The 18243-nt window shown below is 51.1% G+C and overlaps 1 protein-coding gene across 3 annotated transcripts in view; it reads right to left on the bottom strand.

The window, feature by feature from the left end:
* MLXIP (MLX interacting protein) overlaps positions 1-18243 on the bottom strand; it is a 55039-nt gene that overhangs the window by 31860 nt on the left and 4936 nt on the right. The window lies entirely within an intron of this gene.

Below are 18243 nucleotides of genomic sequence, written 5' to 3'. Positions count from 1 at the left end.
GTGTCTGTCCTGGGGTTTTATATCACTGATTTGTGTCCAACCTAATAAAAGAATTATTCATTTGCAATATGCTTTATTATCTAGGTCAAGAAACTAATTTGTTATTATCACCATTATTAGTCACTTTCGAGGCGCTGCCAACTATATAACCTACTTAAAAGGCAGAGAAATCTGAAGCTATCTGATGTATTTCAAAGGATAAGGTAACAATCTCAAGGTAGCCAAGACCTATAAATAGGCATTAAAAGCACTGGCTCCTTTTCTAAAAGTCAGCTTTGTCTATTAAAGAAAGCCTATGAAATCTATTCTCTATTAAATGTAAACCCCAAACCTTACCCTGACAATAACCTGGGTCACGGTGACCTCGAGTTAGTTGCTAATGGAGTCGGTGTGGGTATGTCTGTCGAAGCTAGCTGCTGAGGTCAGGGGCTGGAGCTAGCTATGTGGCACCTATTATAATGGGAGGTGTAAAAGAAGCTTTTAAAAAAAGAAACGTACTGATAAGAATTAATACCTCGGTGTTGCAGGAATATAGGAATGCATCAACACTGTAGTCGGATTAATCTGGCTGAATGCCTTTCTCCACGACACCATGCTGATTCACTACTCCATTTATTTACCACTGTTCTAGGTGGTAAGAACAAAACAGCAAACAATACGAAGTCCCTGGCCTCAAGGAGCTTACGGTCTATGGGGAGGGACACCGCACAGGTGCTCTGCTGTGGTATGGCACAAAAGCAGACGGGAGAGGCCCGAGGCGGACAAGGGGGCCTGAGCAGAGGCACCAGCATGGAGGGCGAACAGCAGATGCTGGACGGAGCCTGGCTTCTGCCTCAACAAGCCAATCAAGCTCTTGCCAAGGCTGTCCATCAGGTCCACACTGGACCTCAGCTGCCCAGTCCCAGGCACACAAGCCCGCCCTGCTAACTGCCACCCCCTGCTCTGGCCTCACTGCTCCTGCTGCACCTCCCAGCTCTTCCTCCTCCTTCCTGTCCTCCCCTCCATTTCCTCCTCCACCTCCTCCTCCTCCCTATTCTGGACGCTTCCCACTGCACGTGCTCCCTCCCCTTCCTTCCTCGGGTTCTCTCATTTTCACTCTCCAACAATCCCACCATTCACAAAAACCAACTAAAAGCAGCAGTGAAAGATGGGGTTTCAGCTGACTATCATATCCCAATTTTAACCTCAGACCTTCGCGTGTTATTAACCCTGCAGCGGCAGCGCTTCCCTGCTAACTGCTGCGCAAATGCTGTGTTGATAGCTCCGCGTGAGGGTGAACACACCTTTAGTTACTACCGCACCATAAAATCAAGGTCAACTTCTCTCTCTGCCATGCAGCCCTGCTTCAAGGCCTCCCGGGAAAATAAGACAAAAATAAAACGAGAATATCTAGGGCACAAATAAGTGAACAAGCTACATAGCAGGGGTAAAGTCAACAGTGATGTTGTCAAACCTGAAACCCCCACGGGCTGCTTCCCCTTCAGCTAAGCCGACCAATGGGCCTAGGAGCTGAGGCAGCACAAGAGACCCGGCCCACAGGGAGGAGACTCTGCTTTCTCACCCCCACAGATCTTTGGGGTCCAGGGTGTGTTTCAGGGGAGGGAGAGAGTAGGGAGAGAGCACCTTAGGGAGAACCGCGAAGTTAACCACTGATGCTGATTTTTTAACTCTCGCGTTTCAGAGTCTTCTCGTGCTGGAAGGACCTGCTTTGCCTTCTCGGCGGAAGGAAGGGTGAGGCCAGGTGGTCAAATCCCTGATCGTGTCCACAGGGCTGTCGCGATGTCACACAAATCCATCTAGCAACAGATTCTGTGGTCAGGTCATCCTGCATGGGGGTGGTAGGGAGGCGGGCCCACACAGTGCACCCCAAAGGGCTGCTGCAGCACAGCGGTGGCTCACTAATCAGGGGACACTTGTCCTAGTCCCCGTTACCTGCTGCTGGCCACGGCATGGGAGGAGCTGGGCCGCCTGCCAGCTGTGCGGCCTTGGACAGACAGGTGACCTTTCTGAACATCACCTTCTTGGGGGGAAAGACAACCTGTCTCACAGCGCTGCGATGAGAACTAAGTGGAGCAGGGTGTGGGGGACGGACTTGGTTCTCTGGGCCGTGCCATTCACAACTGCCCTGACTGTTCACGCCTGAGTCAGGGGACACAGAGAGAGTGTGGCCGTTGGGGTGAGTGATGGGCAAAGGTCTCTGGGAGCCAGCGAGAACTGCCATTTAGAGATTAGATACGCGGCTCTTCAATGAAAATGCAATCAAACCCCAGCAGACTGTAGCACAGAAACCACTCTCTGCACTGACCCTGCCTTGCTCTCAGCCGCAGGAGAGCAGCTCTGCAGCAGGGGAGCCTGTCACCCGCACTCCCAAGGCTCCCTCAGCAAGAAAATGCTGCTGGGCAGCTGGGGACATCAGCCTGGGGGCCCACTTCTCAGCCAAGTTGCTTATCAAGTAGCACTTAGGCTGAGTGTGATGTCAGGGGTAGGGGGCAAGGATAAGGCTGCAAGCCTTCCGGGTCAGGTATTGGCCATTTGGCCGGTGGCTAAGTCTCCTTCAGCTCAAGCCCATAATTCTCTGAACCTAGAACAAACAACAAGAAGAGGTATGGGGGAGAAGCCATTACCCTCGCATGCTGAGAAGCCAGTCTATGGCAGCTGCAACCCTTACAAAGAGAACAGCCAATTCCTCAGCTCTTCGTCACGCACAGACTAACGTGTGTTTTGACCAAGAGGTTGCAATTCCATCTTACTTTCATGGCCAAGAAACAAACTCATCTGGTGGCCACGCGGGGACATTGTCTGCAGGCCGGGAAGGGAAACGCGCCAGCACACACACCAGCCCCTGCTGGCTCCACAGGGTGAACTGGGCCCCAAAGCCCTGGGGCTCACAAGCTCCAAATCTAGTCATGCCTTTTGGGCCTAACATGTGGTTTACAGAAATACAGGGACAGAGGAACAAGTTAAACAGCACAAGAGAGCAAACACAGCAAGTGGGACTGGTTGCTTCAAAAAGTCAGTTCCAGGTTCAACCACTATGGAGAGCTGTGTGCAGATTCCTCAACCTACTAAAGATAGAGCTTCCATATGATCCAGCAATTCCGCTCCCAGGTATTTACCCAAAGGGCACAGAAACATTAATCAAAAGGGCAACTGCACCCCTATATTTATAGCAGCACTATATACAATAGCTAAGTCATGGAAACAACCCAAATGCCCAAAAATAGATGACTGGATCAAGAAGATGTGGTACATATACACCATGGAATATTACTCAGCAATCAAAAAAGATAAACTCATGCAATTTGCAGCGACATGGATGGCGCTGGAAGGGATCATGCTCAGTGAAATAAGCCAGAAAGAAAAAGAAAAATACCGGATGGTCTCACTCATAGCAGGAATTTAGAAAATCTAAATAAGGGACCAGGAAAAAGACTAATTGTAATAAAGTAAAAATCAAAATCAATAAGCAACTATAAATCAGAGACATACTACGGGGTGGGGGGAGGCAGGGAGAGGAGGGATTAGGGTCAAAATAAGGGGGGGTGCAATTGTATGGGGAATATAACCAAAATGAAAATGCATACATTGTGCAAAAATGAAAAATGATGTAAGGATTATATAAAATAAAATATATTAAAAAAGTCAGTTCCAGGGGGATAAGGTAGAGGTATTGTTCTAGATTAGAAAGGACTAAGAGATGAAAACCCAATGCAAATACAATCTTGACTGAACCCCAATTCATAAAAACTAGTTACAAAAAACATTTCGAGAAAAACAGGAGTGATTCTGATATAGATTGTATACTACATGAATTAACATTTCCTTTAGCATAAAAATAACACCAGTTATGAAAGGGAGTATCTATTCTTTGGCATAAAATGTCATGAGATGTCTCCAGCTTTTTTCCTGAGCCACCTGAGAGCACGAGAGACAGATAAAAAGCTAGTGGGGCCGAAGCACGCGAGCTGGGCGCTGGGCAGTGAACTGGGGGGACCGGGGGGGGGGGGCACGTTATTTCAACTTTTCTCTGTGAAGTTTTTTTGTAATAAAATATTGAAGGAAAAAAGGGCTCATATCCTAACTTTGAAAAGAAAGAGAAAAACACAAGAACTAAAAGGAAATTCACAGATATAAATTAAATGGTCAAATTTAGGGAACAAACTTACTAGAGATCAGAGAAATGCAAATTAAAACACCAGAGAGGTCTTATTTTTGACCTGTGAGATGAACAGATTTTTGAAAGCAGTCATAAAGATGCACAATGTCTTTTTTTAAAAAAAAAGATTTAAAATAAAGCTGAACATAAAAAGCCAAAAATAAATAAAAGCTAGTCTCTCGGACCACAGCGTGGTCCATTGTGTATATGTACCACATCTTCAGCCGTTTTCTATGAAGTCAAACAAGCCCTGACATGGGCCCAGCACGCGCGCACCAGAGGCGCGACCTCAGCAGGGCCACGCGGAGCCCACACACGAGCACGCACGGCAGCCTGACCACACAGCTGGACACACGAAGCCGAAAGAGCCCAGTCTGTCTGCAGGTGGAGGGAAAGCAAGGGGGCCACGTCCCGTCAGGCCGCGAGTCCACTCAGGCAGAACACAAGGGCAGCGGAAGGGCCCGGGGAAACCTCTGGATGGGGAGGTTCCATCTCTGGACTGAGGCGTCCACACATGTCTACATTCGTCACCACTATTTAAAACACATTCAAAGACATGCATTTCATTGTTCACGTACGCGCCTTCTGCGGAGCTGATTTAAAATGTAAAACACTGGGGCCTCCCCGGTAGCGCAGCGGTTGAGCACTGGGTTGCAAAGCTGCCCGCAGCCTCTGCAGCACCGGTTCGATCACCAGCTGCTCCCCGGCCACGGGAGGAGGGTCCCACATGGCGCGCAGACCTCTCCTGCCGCCCGCTGCTCCCCTCAGCAGTGTACTTCGGTCCTTCTGCCTGTTCTGCTTCCCGCTCTGGCTCTGGTGAATTCTCTCACCCTCCCGCGCTTCTGACTGTACCCAGTGCTTGTATAAATAAATAAATAAATAAATACATCTTAAAAAAAAAAAAATAAAATAAAATGTAAAACACTGGCGGGGGCACCGGAGGTGGCAGGACAGGGGAACAGGCTCTCCCGTACAGTGCCAGTGGGACCACAGATTGGTACAACCGCCCCCCCTTTTCTTGGTAACAGCCTTACTGGGATAGAACTCACAAGTTAAACACTTTACCCATTTCATGGGCACAATTCAACGGTGCTGAGGGTGTTCATGGAGTTAGGCTACATCACCCTAATCACAGGACATTTTCACCATCTGAGAAAAGAAACACCACGCTCCTCAGTCATCACGCCCGCCAGACCCCGCACTGTCGCCCCCTGAGCCGTGGGGACGTGTGCGTGACGCTTGTTCCACTTGGCCCCTCTCTCGAGGCTGAGCACATGGTAGCTGGGACCGAATGCCACCCCGTCTTCTGGCAGCATCAGATTCCATCCTGTGGCTACAGCACCGTGTGCTACTTGTTACTACTTAGTGGGCGCCCGGCTGTGCCCCGCGCCCACCCTGTGTTCCCGTGACAACCAGCAGAGCAGAAAGCCAACGGTTCCACTTCCTGGCCAACTCCCAGGGCACCGAGTCTGGGGGCGCGGACTCTCACTGCCTGACGAGGAACGGCGCTGAACATCTTTCCGTGCGCTCGTCGGTACCTGCACAGCTTGGCATGAATGTCTACTCAAGTCCTTTGCCTCCATTTTTGTCTTTTTTATTTTGGAGCTGTAGTTCTTTGTACATTCTAGATGCACATCCTGGTCAGAGACATGGTTTACGAAGATCGTCTCCCACCTTGGGAGTTGTCTTTTCTAATTGGTATAACTTTTGCAAACTGGCAAGTGTGAATACCCTTTGATCTTACAGGCTTACTTGTAAGAGTCATCCTAAGAAAGTACGAAGTGGAGCGAGCACGCGGAGGTAGAAACAAGCACGCTCATTAGAGTGACGCTTAGACTGAGTCTCACTCTTACCTCATGCCAAATACAGAGATGAACTCAAGGTGGGTCAGTGTTCTAAACGCAAAAACTAAAACCGTGAAGTTTATCCCCCAGGACGGGGGATTCTTAGGGACCTTAGGTTTGGCAAGGATTTTTTAAATAGGTTATACAAAACATGCCGTATGAAAGCCAACAGAACACAGCTCCGCGGGGCCTGTCCAAAAGCCAGCTGAAAGCGCGGCCCACGACCAGCAGCAGAACCAGACCGAGGGCTCGGGCTGCTCCTCCCTGACACATCTGGGCTCTGCTTTGACACTTGTGCACCTGAGTGTGCAATGCTATGTGAGGAGGGGTTGGGGGGGCTCTATAAAACTCCTTTCGATTTGACAAGGAGGGGAAGTGAGTTTCCATCTCATAATTAATAGAAAGCAATATTCAACCAGCCAGGGAGGGGTATCATGCTGATCTGGAGTTACTGTTTCACTTGCCACATTCCAGAAATAAGAATACACTATAGCTTTTTAAAGAGTTTAGTATGGTTGCCCTTTCACAGGACTTACATTAATTTCTATCACACACACAATTTACAGATCATTTCTGTCATATACACAACTTAATCTGGTCAACAACCTTCAGAGATGAAACGGTAACAGTTTAAGATTATTCTGCAACAGGGGTTTGCACATACAGCATTATCTCACTACTATTTGGAGATTAATTACACAGAAGGAAAAATAATTCTCAAGGTAGGTAGTAAAGGTCTGTGCACTTGACTCAGAGGAAAGTGTCTGAACCCTCCCTAAGCTAATTACTCCTATTTCACACTCCATCTCACAAGTGATGCAAACCCACACAAGACGGGAGGCACCAGACAGGAGGGTGGGGAGGCGGAGCCTGCAGCCAGGTCCTGGTAGCCAAGAGCCTGAGGAGACCATCCCTGAGGAGCTGAAGCTCCAGCCCAGGAGAGCAAGGGACGGTGACAGGGAACAAAGGCACCTTAGTGGGGCAAGAAATTACTTCCATAGCACAATAAAGAACATTCAGAAGTAGGTTTCCAGATGAAATGAGCTGCTATTACACTCAATGCGGTCGAGAGAGGTAATGATTATCATGTGTTTGAGATTCCCACTCCCCACAACCAATAGCTAATTTATCAGAGATAATTAACAAAATAAACCCTGGTGATCTGGAAAGCTGGCTCCTATCAAAGCAGCTCTGCTCCTGAATAGAGGGGAGAATAGAAGATGGATTTTCTGCAAACATTTTTTAGTAGCCGCCCAGCTGCAACGTCACAAACCCAAGGGCCTGAACTGAAGGAACAGGGTAGCTCGAGGGAGCGGCCCCTCGAACCCATGGTGCAGGTGCTCTCCGAGCAGCCAGGGGCCGCGACAAGGCCCCTGCAGGCCAGCACCTCCCAGCCCGCTCTGTCCACAAGGCACGATCTCCTGTTTTCGAAAAGGCAGGTATCGAGCAAGGGCTTAAAATTTTTTTTTCACACTGCACTTCTCCTCAGCTCTTCAAAGGCCGGTGTCCAGGCCCACAGCATCTGGAACGGCAGCCACCCAAATGCAGACAGGCTGAGCTCTGGACTCTGGGCTGAAATGGAACCTCGCTCACCCGCTGAGCCAACCACCCCACCCCACACCAGGTCCTGCCGTCCTCCCCCAGAGGCTGGGATTTCCAGAGGCAGCTGGAGGTGACTAATCTGCTCACACGGACATGAAACTGATGCGGGACAGAGGGTAGACAATGCCGCCTAAGTCTGCAAGCAAGAACCCGAGCAGTTCCCGCCACCAGCCTCGAGGCTCTGTGCTGGGAACCCCGCCAGAGGAACCATTCACTCCTCTGGTGAACTCCACGCTCCAAGCAAAGACACACACGATGGTGACAGACACCAGGCCAAAAGGCTGGCGGGTCAGTCGGGTGACAGCAGGCCAGAGCAGGTGGGCTCCTGAATGGTCAGGCCCATGTCAACTGAGGCAGAGGCCACCAGCCGGCAGCCGGGTTCCTGCTCCCGGGGCCCTAGCAGGAGCCCACGGTGACCGCCCCCCAGCTGGGGTGCCCGCTGCACCGGGAGGGCGGCATCTGCTCTGGGATGGCAACGAATCACCCTCGCTGCCGCTAAGCAGAGAGAGAGCAAAGGAAAGCAACAACCCCTGGACAGGCAGCCCCCGCCTGCCTCCGCCAGGGAAGGCGCTGCAGGAAGAAAAGGCCGCCGTTCCAGAGCAGAGCAGCGGAGCAATCAAGCCGAACCAAGTGGGGCTTTCTCAAAACAATGGTGGCTTTGTCCAGAGACTGCAACAGCCCGGCTGAAAACCCTGGCCTCCTCTTCTAAGTTCGGCCCCTCTGGTCCCCATGACTTTGAGACACCACGCGTTTTTAAAAAGAAAGGAAAAAGTCCACGGCAGACCGGCATCCGCGGAGCCAGGTGACGCAACAGAAGGCAGGCCAGCTGCCACACAGAGGCGACGCGTCCCTGGAGCCAGCTGTTCTGTAGCCCCACATCTCCTCCCCAGGAGCTACGGGTCTCAGGACAGACTGAGGACGGACTGCCAGCCGACATGGGCCACGGCTGAGACGGGGGGCTTTTCTGTGGACCTGCCGAGCTGACTCGGGAGGCCACACACTGGCGACCTCGAGAGCTACCATGCCCGGGGCTGCGCCCCAGCCTCACAAGAGTCTGAAAGCTGCTCCCTGGGACCTTGAGGGAAGGAAACAAAGAAACCCTCTCTCTCTGCAGGTTCCGAAGAACTGGGGGGAAGCCAGCAGATCACTGTTTCTCACACCACACCCTGACCTGCTCACTTCACCCACATTTTACCAATCAGGGGCCATGATCTCCAGCACAAACACCCCCAGAGCCCCAAGGAGCCAGCAGCAGCACGCAAACAGAGATAAGCAAACAGACTTATTAAGACAAAGAGCAGCTGGTACACAGGCCAAGCCAGCTTGCCCATAAGCTGCAGGCCTTGGTAGGCTGCTCTGAAAAGCATCTGGAAGAGGCCATGCATACCACAGGTGAGTTTCCCCAGCACCACCTGCTGGCTGTCTCTCAGGGACCTTGCAAGGACAATGCCAAGGACAAGCCAGAGGCCTAGCTGGTAACAGGGTTCTTTGCTTTTATGAGAAAGCTTTCATCCCATGGGACAGAGACTTCTTGCCAAGGTTTCTCAAGAGGAAAAAAATCATGGATTCCAAAGCCTACGGGAAATAGAGACTGGCAGAACAGATAAGGGGCGCTAGAGGTGGGAGGCGGGGCCCTGGCTCTGGGGGCTGGGAAGCGGGCCCTGAGGAAGGAGCCTGAGCCACTGGCAGCACGACGGGTGGGCAGCCTGACCCAGGAGCTGGCCCAGAGTCAGTACGCCCTGGCCAGCTTTTACAACACGACCCATCCTGGTGCCTCTGATCAGCCCCTCCACCCTGCCAGCCGTGCAGGCGGGGAGACAGACAGGACCAGAGAAACCCCACATGGTCAGTAAGGATGGCAGAGGTAGGGCTCAGCCTCTCTGGACTCAGTGGGACAGAAAGTATTTAAACTATTTTCCAGAGAGGTGACTCAGCGCTTGCTTCCATGGCCTGATTCACATGAGCACAGTGTTCTGTGTTCTCAGGAACATGCATCCCGCTGGGCCCCCACCTTCCAGAAGCTCTGGCTCTCCCCGCCTCGGGGCCAGCAGAAGCAGGGGACACAGTGTGAGGCTGGGCTCAGCCCCGGTGCACATACGCTGACGTGTCAGGTTCCCTGTCCCTGGCAGGCAGGAGGGACACCAGTGAAGCAGAGGCTTCATCCCAGCTCCCCACCCTTCCCTGCACACCTTGTCCACAAGGGTAGGAGGGTGTGACAGGCAGGGGCTGCTGAGTGTGGCCATCCCCGATCTCTGCCTTTTTTTAAGAGTCCTGCTGAAAGGTTCTCGAGTAAAGGGCAGAGACACGTATGGGAGGTGTGGCAAGAGGGGAGTGCAGAGAGGCCCAGGAGCGGCTGAAGGGCCTCAGCGAACACCAGAGAGGGACTCACTGAGTGACTTCCATCCACACAACACAAGGCATTCAGCCACTATAAATACTGCAGATGAATGTTCTGGGACTTAGGAAGATGTTCACAATCCATTAAATGGAGGAAAAACACACTCACCTCACCAAGAAGAAAAACAGGTAAACAAACATCCCACCCCTTGAAGGATATTTAAACACCAGGGAACTGAGAGAGGTTGGCTCCAGGGTTCACCCCTCCCTGCACCCTATCACCAAGGATGCTGGGGAATACAGGCAAATTCCAAAAAGGTTCATGTTTTAGAAGGATAACTCTCACAAGAGCAAGCGCTGCATCTCTGAGAAATGCAAATTCTACTTCAATCTGGCTTTGAAGCAAAAATTACAGCATCTAAGAACCATAAAGCTATTTGTCAACACCTTTATGGTCGGAGCAAATACAGGCAAAAATAAGAGCGAGCTTGCCAAGAAATGTGTGCGCGGTGGCTGGGAGCACCTTGTGGAGGGCTCTAAGGGCACGGCCATTCCCCTCTTACACACACACACACACACACTCTCTCTCCCTCTCTCTCTCTCTCTCTCTCTCTCTCTCTCTCTCTCTCTCTCTAATAGAGGAAGCACAGCACAGGCACGGAATGTCCTGTAAAGCTTGCAGGTTAAAAAATTTAACCAGGAGCCAAGAGAGAGGCTTCTGCAATCTCATTTTAAATTACAGCTTTGTTCGTTCCCCGACCACAGGCGAGGGTCCCACATGGTGCGCAGACCTCTCCTGCCATGCCTGCTGCTCCCCTCAGCAGTGTACTTCGTCGGTCTGCCTGTTCTGCTTCCCGCTCTGGCTCTGGTGAATTCTCTCACCCTCCCGCGCTTCTGACTGTACCCAGTGCTTGTATAAATAAATAAATATTTAAAAAAAAAAAAAAAAGAATAACATTTAAAAAATAAATAAATAAATTACGGCTTTGTTTCCACTATCACCAAATTAACTGTTTGGAGTTCAAATTATTATTCCTTTCTTATGTCCCAGAAGCACCACATAAAGTCAGCCCCACCCCAGCCAAGTTTGGTGGTGAAGTTAAGGTATAATGGTCCAAAATGACAATGAAGCTAACTTAACCTATAGACTAAGAATTTCGCAAAATGGAGACTCAACCCTCCAACTCCAAGACCAGATTATTTAAAACAAGTGCCCTTCCTCCTCCAACCTCCGAGTGACTGCTGGGAGCAGGTAGCCTCTACGGCCTACTGGGCAGACAGTCTTGGGTTGAGTATTCTGATGACAGACACAGAGGGCTGGGGCAAGAAGGTGCTCAGATAAGTGAGAACACCTCAGAATGGTCCTCGTGACAGAGCTCACCTGACGTAAAAAGCATGACACACTCCTTCATCTCTTAGGCCAGAACTCACTTCTAAACTAGTTCCAACCTTGATCACACTCATCCACCCAGATTACCTAATACCTGATTTTAGATACTAAATTATAAATTGAACCAAAATTTAAAAGCAAAGCTCATATACAAATTCAAGTTTCTTCCAATGTTTTAAATATGCCAGATTTTTGTAAAGCTCAGCCCACATTCCCAAATAGCAGGAAATCACCTGAGGGTGAGTGATGCAGTCGCGCACCCTTTGGACAGGTAAATACCGTCTCATTCACCATAGACCCCACCACTCCCTATAGAATTTCCATTACTGAGGTCAAGGCAATTGCAGTTTATGCTTGCATGGTTTTCATAATAAAGAAATGTTTCTCTATGAAATGTTTCTTGATAGCCAGGTCTTTACCAAGAGGAGGCCAATAAAACACAGAAAAGGTCTTTTCGATGACTCACTTTGTTGGCTGGGCCTCGAGGGCACTTGAGTTTGTGACCCCCCACCCCAGACCACGTTAGGAGGAAAAGGTCTGAACAGGATAACCTGAGAGAGGATGATCTTGCAAGCTCTGGGGCCAGCTGGAGAGAACAATTCCCAAGTCAATTCTGATGTAAGGGAAATGCTCAAGGAGCCATTCTCTTCCCAGAACAGATGGAGATAGAGAATTGTGAAATTTCTAGACACTGACATATTTAACATCCTTAAAGTCACGTGGGCCAGTGCTTCTCAAGTCAGATTCCCTAGAGAAAATGGTGAGAAGCTGATTTGTGTCAAATGGTTTTTGAATTACATGTCTTTATCATACTTTATAACGTATATACCATGAAACTCACCCTTTAGAAGGCACCGGTTTTATTAGCTCAGAGTCATGCCACCCTCGCCAATCTTTGACTTGACAACTCTCATCGCTCCTCAGACACCTCACACCCAAGAGCCCTGACTCTTCCCTGGCCCTCCCGGCCACTGCTCCATTCCTGCTTCTGTGGCCTACTCTGGACAAGGCCCACACACTGGCCACACCCACAGGCCTCTGCCCCTGCACCCACACTCACTCTGCACAGCCAGGGTCAGTACTTTATCCCAGAAGATGTTTTCAGTTATTTTTAAAAGGTTTTTTGGCCCTTTTAAAGCCACAGTTATCATTCTTTTACATTAACCTAATTTTTCTCGACTTTGTAGCAAAGCGCTCAGGCATACAGTAAACGCTAAGAACCATGCAGTGTGTGCCCGTCCTGCCTGGAGGCCACAGGGACTCTCCTGAGACACTTGGCTCAGCTCAGGTTCATCTGTCCACATGGTTTCTGTGTTATTTAAGCAGGGGTTCTCAAAGTGTAATCTGGAGGCCTTGAGACCCTTTTGGGGGTCCAGGATATCAAAACTATTTTCATAATACTAAGGGGTCACCTGCCTCTCCACTCTCCTGCTCCCAAGAGCATACAGGAGGTGGCCAGATGTGTGCTATCGTGACAGATGAGTACGAGGCGGAGGTGGGCATCCAGCTCTCCTCTCATCAGACACTACCCAAAGAGATGAGATTAGCAAGGTGTAAAACAATGTCATGCTCCCCATTATTGTTTTTGGAAAAGCTGTTTTCCATAAAATGTTATTTATATTAACACGCAACAGATTTTTTTTTTCAATGCTTCAACAAAGATTTAAAATTTTCCTCAGTTTGCACCTCTGCTATGGTAAGCATCAGGAGATATAACCTGCACAGCCAAATGCTGTCTGGGGTTCTCAATGTTTCAGAGTGAAAAGGGGTCCAGAGACCATCACGTGTTAGAGCTGCTCTTAAAGCACTTCCAAGAAAGATGCGGCCCAGCACGTTTTCATCTGGAGCACAGGTAACCTCACCGGAGGCCAGCATTCTTAACCGTTCTTTTGTTTTGGGTGAAATTTCATGTAATAAAATGACAAGTCAAGAGTGCACTATTCAGTGCATTCTGGCAAATGTAGCCACAGTCCCCCACCAAGATGTAAAACTGCCATCCTCCTAGAAAGTTCTCTTAGGCCTCTTTCCAGTCAGGCCCTCACCATCCAGAGGCAAGTACTACGATAGTTTTCACCACGGATCAGCTAAGCCAATTCTAGAACAAGAAAGGGAATCAGCATGTACTCTCGGGCAGGGCTTATTCCACCCGCCATGACGTCACAGAGATTCCTCCACGCCGCACACTGCCGGCCGCTGTCCCGTTTTTACTGCTGAATAGAGGCAACAGCTCTCAAAAACATAAGGTCCAGGGCCTCCCCGGTGGCGCAGCGGTTGAGCGCTGGGTTGCGAAGCTGCCCGCAGCCTCTGCAGCGCCGGTTCGATCCCCGGCTGCTCCCCGGCCACCGGAGGAGGGTCCCACACGGCGCGCAGGCCTCTCCTGCCGCCCGCTGCTCCCCTCAGCAGTGTATTTTGTCAGTCTGCCTGCTCTGCTCCCCACTCTGACTCTGGTGAATTCTCTCACTCTCCCGCGCTTCTGACTGCACCCAGTGCTTGTATAAATAAACAAATAAATCTTTAAAAAAAAAAGAGAGAGAAAGGAGGTTTAGTGGGTGGTGGAATGTTCTGGGCTGGACTGTGATAATGATTTCACAACTGAAAACTTAAGTGCGCAACACGTCACAAAGTACATTTTACGGTGTATAAATTATACCTCAGTAAAGGTGCTAGAAAACCACTTGCCTGTCTACAAGTGGATGCAGGGGTCTGATCAAGCAGAAAGACCTAATAATTTCAGGACCAAAGGAGGCGAGTTAGAGACCCTGCTACTCACCGGGCAAACGCCGGCTGTAACAGCGCTCAGATAGACGCGTGCACTGTCTGAGGATTCAGTGGCCATTTGGCTTTAATAAACAAAAGGGGGTCCTTACACTGCCTTTCCCTGAGGGCTCCGCAGCAGCCAGGCAGCGCCTACTACCAGCCCAAGGCGAGGCCCCGAGGCGGGCGGGGCAGCCAGCCCACTGTGGTGAGGTCTCTTAAAAGACTGTGACAGGGTGGTCGCTGGGAAAAGGGGAGCTTCCAGGTTCCCTACCCCACCCAAGGGAGGGTGGAGCTGAGCAGGGAGGAGAAGCTGGAGAGAAGACAGGAGAGGAAGGAGGAAGGACGCGGAGCCAGGAGACCCAGGGAGGCGCGTGGAGCAGAGGCACGTGAAGAAGCTGCACTTGCTTCTTGGGCCTGGACTGGGCGAGACATGCAGGGGAGAGGCCGGGGAGGTTCACACCGGCAGCGTTTATCTTGATTTTGCTCTTTTCCTCCCAGACTTGTCTGACTGTTCTTGACCCTTCTTTATGGGTCCCCGCTAGAAGGTGCTTTAGGCTTGTGGCAGCTTTCGGGCCTTGCTCTGGGCCAATCCTGTTTGAGTGGACTTTCACCCACGAGGGGATGATAAACTGTGGGTGCTTGAACTGGAAACTGTGTTCTTTGTCTTTTCTGTAATACACTAAATGTATTAAAGTTCCTTTCCATTAATGATCTGTATGTTTTGTCTTGACGCAGTGGATGGCAGAACCTATTTAGAGCAGGCAAGTTTGGGGATTCTGGGGTGCCTCTCTCCCTGCCCTGTAACAAAATTAGAATGCTGGGTAAACTTCTGGAAACTAGAGTAATTCCCCCACTCTCTACATAAGAAGCTGTTTTGTGTTCTGATGGCCGAGTTTTTCTCAAGGTGACAGACCTGAAGAGCCGCCTCCCCTGTGCTCACGGGACCCAGAGCAGAGGGTGACCCATCTCTCAGAATGTCCCTCAACAGCGAAGCTGGGCTGCCGAACCCTCCCCAACTCCCCTCTCCAGAGCCACGAAACGCCCCAAACCTTTATTTCTACCAGGGGCCAAGTTCTCTCTACCATCCCTCACAAGTCTTAGCTTTACCCCCCACTGTTACTCACTCTGGGTTCTGTCCACTTCCGCGCTGCCCTAGTGGTACAGGAGCTAAGTCTCAGCGCTATCAAGCTATTGCCAGCCACTGTGTCATGAGTTTGATCCCCAATCCCCAGCCAGGGAGCTGACCCACATGGTGCAGCAGACTTCTCCTGTCTCACCACTGCTCGCCTCAGCAGGTGGGACAGTCATCCACCTGTTGTGCTCCCCACTGTGTCTCTGGTGAATCTGCTCACCTCTGGCCTACACCCCAGTTCTTGTATGCATAAATAAATAAAAATAAATCTTTTTTTTAAGATTTATTTATTTATTATTTATTTATACAAGCACTGGGTACAGTCAGAAGCGCGGGAGGGTGAGAGAATTCACCAGAGCCAGAGCAGGGAGCAGAGCAGGCAGAAGGACCGAAGGACACTGCTGAGGGGAGCAGCGGGCGGCAGGAGAGGTCTGCGCGCCATGTGGGACCCTCCTCCGGTGGCCGGGGAGCAGCTGGGGATCGAACCGGCGCCGCAGAGGCTGCGGGCAGCTTCACAACCCAGCGCTCAACCGCTGCACCACCGGGGAGGCCCAAATAAAAATAAATCTTTAATAAGAAAAGAAGAAACTCTGTTTCTGGAATTATTTTTCCAGTGCTTGGACACTCTCCTGGAGCTACCAAAATACCCCATTCTGCACTGCCTCCTTCAGATGGTTTTTCTGCTGGTGCAGTCTAATCCCAACGACTGTGACAATATGGGTTTAGAGACCCTTCTTTAGGGCATTCACCACCAGGTGGTAATCTTCTACCAAAACTGCACCCAACTGTGTAAAAATATCATTCAGGATATATTTCACAGGAGAAAAAAAACCCTCCCATTCTGAATGCAAGCTTGAAACTTCAACACACCATCACCACCTACGCACCCCCCCAGCCCTTTCCAGCCACGGCAGGGGTCGCGAGGCCCATGGAGCTGTCTGGACTGGGGAGGGCTGCCTGGAGGCTGCTCTGGCCACACCAAGGACTCACTGGGTGACTGCAGCGGCCCCCACACCAACAGCCCCTCGCAGTCCTTCCCACCCAGGGGAGCGGCGCCACCCACAACCCCCGTGGTCAGGCAGCCCAGTTCAGCGTGGGGTACAGGGGTGTACCAGGGCCCCCCAGAGCACACGCCAGCCAAGCTGACCCCTGTCCGCAGGCTTCCTCTTGCATCAGTGGCCCTGGCTCAGGCCCCACACCTCATCATCACCCCGAGTCCAATCTGTCAGCAAGTCTAAAAAACAGCTTGAGTGCCCCGGCCCCCCCCCCCACTGCTACCCCCAGTCTGAAAGTCACGCCCCAGCCCGCCAACTGGTCCCCTTCTCCTCGGCCCTCCCAGCGAGCATCTCCTCGCTGTTCCCGGAGACACGCGTGCCTCCGCCGGCGCTATGAGCTTATTATCCTTCTCACCATCACAGGCCTGCGCCTGCCCAGTCCTACCGCCCAGCAGCGCACTGCCCTCCACATCCCACCCACGCTGGCCTTCTCTGTAGCCTCAAAGGTGCCCAATTCACATCACTTGGGCCCTGGCCTCAGGCTCCTCTGCCTCCAGGAACAGCGTCTAAGCAGCCTCCCACTCACCACCCAGGCTTCAGGGCCACCTGAAATGTCACCTCCTGAGAAAAGGCCTCTGACCAGCCCAGCTAAAGCACCTGTCCACACCCCCACCCCGCACGTGCCATCTTCCCTCTCGCTTCATGACCTTCTCAGTATTAGCAACACAAAGCTGATTTATCACTGATTCCCCTACTAGAGTGTAAACTCCATGAGGGCAAAGGACTCATGTGTCTTGCTGCCTACTGATTCCCCAAGGCTAGAGCAGGGCCTGGCACATAACAGAGGCCTGAGGAACATTCCCGAGGCAAGAAAAGCCACTCCAAAGCCCACGCGGACTCAGGCTCTGTGGCCCACGCTGACAGGGACAGGCCTACCAGTACTTCTTGCAAAAGTCTGAATGGGGACAAAGGGGCTGATTTAATTGGACAATTGACAGAGAGGGCTGATAAAACAAAAGCTCTCCTCGAGGTCTGTATGTGAGAAGACGGTCAAGCTCCCCGCAGGCAGATGCAGAAGCAAAGAATGGGGCAGCAGGTGAGAGAGCCAGCTGGCAGCAGGGCAAGTGAGACAGACCGCTAAGAAAAGCAGAGCCTGAGGGAGGAGCCGAGTCACTTAATGGGGTATATGGGTAAAAAAGGGCAAAGGCCCCCTGCTGTGGACCCAGAGTGGCCTGGAACCTAGCTCTACTGAAGTGTGGCCATGCCAGGGGCCTGGTGTTACCATGGGATTCCAGCACCAGCCCTGTTGCTGCAATAAGCCTCCGTGGCCTGGGCTGGCACGAGAGGGTCCTGATCCAGGCAGTCAGAGCGCAGGCTAAAACACAAGTCCTGGGGCCTGGAAAGCCAACCACAGACAGAATTCCAGCAAAAGATGGAAAAAAACCCACCAAAGATAAATGCCATCTAGATGGCACCAATTCTACCCAAGAAGTAATTCAATTCTAGGGAACTGGCACACATACTCAGAATCTCTTATCAGCTATCATATGAGTCCCTAAAAATAAGTAAAATTCACTTTTGACCACACCCTAGTGAAGGAACTGTACTGGGGGTCAAGGATAAGGCCACCTGACAGACTCCCTTTCACAGCTCAACATCACAGAGGAGACTCAAGGCGGCTGCCACACTCTCCCCTGGCAGAGCTGACATCACAAACATTACCTTGAGAAATTTCTGAAACCATCTGTATCAGTTTCCTGTTGCTACTCTAACAGCCACAAGTAAGTGACTGAGAACAAAACAAATTCACCATCTCACAGCTCCAGAGGTCAGGCAGCTGAACGAGTCCCTTAAAACTAAGGCACCAGCAGGGGTGGGTTTGCCCTGGATGCTCTAGAAGAGAAGCTGCTTCCTTGCCTTTTCTAGCCCCCAGAGGTGCCTGCATTCCTAGCTTGCGGCCCCTTCTACCGCCTTCAAAGCCAGCAGCAGCTGGACAAGTCTCTCTCCTGCTGCTTGCTTTCTGGGTCTCC

This window comes from Talpa occidentalis, unplaced genomic scaffold, assembly GCF_014898055.3.
Source record: "Talpa occidentalis isolate TD23 unplaced genomic scaffold, MPIMG_talOcc4v2.1 talOcc4.14, whole genome shotgun sequence".
NCBI lineage: Eukaryota > Metazoa > Chordata > Mammalia > Eulipotyphla > Talpidae > Talpa > Talpa occidentalis.
Note: the sequence above shows the minus strand (reverse complement) of the source record. Positions and strands in the feature narration are given on the sequence as shown.